Below are 2,029 nucleotides of genomic sequence, written 5' to 3'. Positions count from 1 at the left end.
GAGATGCTGGGGGAGGGTGTTGCTTTTTCTCAAGATTGTTGTCTTTGTTGTCACTTCAGTGGGAAGACAGAGGCATTTCCATGACAACTGCTGCCATGCCCACCTGGACTCTGCTTGTGACAGAGTAAACACAGGACAGGTTCTGACCAGTGAGGCCGAGCTCATGGCAAAACACCCCGACTGGAGCCAAGGGGAGGGGAGGATCACAGACGGCTGCTGTCTCCCTGCCGAGGCAGCTGCCACAAACAGGAAAGGGCACAGATGTGCTCGTGAACCCCTGAACCTTGGTGCTCCCCGGCATTCGGTTCTGAGGAATATGGATATTTATCCCAAGTATTTTTGGCAAGAAATAGTTAAAACTCTAGGGAGGATTAAGAAGGTGACATTGAAGCAAGCCTGGTCCCTCCACCAGAGCCAGGAGGGGGCCAGCCTGTGTTTGCACCACCAGCAGGCGCCAGGCCGGCCTGCTCTCCCTCCTCTCCAGGCTGAAGGCAGGTACCATGGGCACCTGCAAGGATGCCGCTCAGACCTGCTGTTACCCACACCCTGGCCGCGTGGGCCTGGCTGAGACCCTGGAACTCCATGACATGCCGCCCAGATGGAAGCGGTGCAGAATGTCCACGACCTACACCTGTTTGTGCACCATCAGATTGTAATTCATAAAGGTCCCGTTTCCATGACTAAGAAGCCCCCTGAGTCTCCCCTGTCAGAAAGAGCTGGTGGGAGCCTGAGGTCTTCAACTCAGTTCCCAGAAGACTGTCCCTCCTCAGCTCCACGTCCAAATAGAAAGCGACAGTGGCTGAAGTGCAGAGGTGATTGTCACCACCTGAATGCTTAAATGCCTCATTGCTGGGAGGTGTTCTCAAGAGCCAAATCCAAAAATGGAGGTCAATTGTTGCCAGAGAAGTTGGACAAGATTGGGCTAAATCTTCTGGCTGGGAGACGGGAAGCTGATCATGTGACCCTCCTGACATCCTTAGTGGAGGGCGAAGCTGCTCCCTTGGCTTGGGACCTTGCCTACGTCTATGCAGCAGTTTCCTAGTACGCCAGCGGCCGAATTCTTAGCCAGGCCTCACCTGGGAGGGCGGAGTGAGATGGCAGCGAGGAAGAATATGCTGCTGGCAACTCAGTAAGTGCATGAAGAATTCACAGACCTCCTCAATCAAGATGGAACACCTAACCAGAGCAACAGGCCACCCCGGTCTTGGGAACGAACATATAGAACTGCTTGTCTCATTTCAGCCTGATCACCCACGGGTTTGGCAGGCAGGCCCTCTGCGCTGCTGTGCCTGTGGGGCAGAACTACATCAAAGAAGCCTGATTGTCATAGACAAATCCTATATGAACCCTGAGACCAGAGTCCAGCAGATTCTAGTAAGACCCTGGAGAAGATGGAGCACAGGAAGTAAGAGGTGAGCAGAGGGCGGGAAGGGGAAGGACCGAGGAATTCTTCTCCACTGGGACAGACTGGGAAGCGCTCCTGCTGGGGGAAGAGCTTCCAGGCGCCCTTACCCACCTATCCAAAAGACCTCTGTCCCTTCAGGCTTGCACAATCTTGGCCTGCCCTCCTGGATCCCTGTGGTTCCTCCAGCACTCCAGCGTCTGACCTCGGACACATGGTCCCAAGGTGACAAGTACTGGTTTTTGTTTTTTCACTTGTTGAACATTTATTTTTGAAACCCTGTCCCTCCTTCCTCTGAAAGTGGTGCTGCGAGTTTTAGAACCTTTTCATTAAGTTCCCTGGGCTGACCAGAAGCCACAAAGCAAGCTGTTGAAACGTCAGATCGATGCCATTCAGATCAACAGTAAGCTATTTTAATTAGTATTAAAATATGGCTGGTTTTTATGTCCATTAAATATTTTTTTCCAAAATTCAGTCTTTATCTCCCTGCCTCAGTGATGGTGCCCTCCAGGAGGAGACAAAGTTACCACGTGCTCAGTGGCTAGTGAACAGGTGGCAGGTGGGTGCAAACCCTGTGCTCAGAGAGGCCTTCTGTTTATAGGAAACTTGTAAACAATGCCTGCCAAC

General features: G+C 52.3%; 1 pseudogene across 1 annotated transcript; it reads left to right on the top strand.

Annotated features, from left to right (window-relative positions):
- Nucleotides 1-500: 500 nt before the first annotated feature.
- On the top strand, nt 501-1,409 carry LOC306655334 (transcription factor AP-2 gamma-like; annotated as a pseudogene). The gene has a single exon. The product of its transcript is annotated as a transcription factor AP-2 gamma-like (transcript).
- Nucleotides 1,410-2,029: the final 620 nt, after the last annotated feature.

The sequence above is a fragment of the Sciurus vulgaris genome (genome assembly GCF_902686455.1).
Source record: "Sciurus vulgaris genome assembly, chromosome: 2".
Lineage (NCBI taxonomy): Eukaryota > Metazoa > Chordata > Mammalia > Rodentia > Sciuridae > Sciurus > Sciurus vulgaris.
This window is presented reverse-complemented; position numbering and strand designations above follow the sequence as displayed.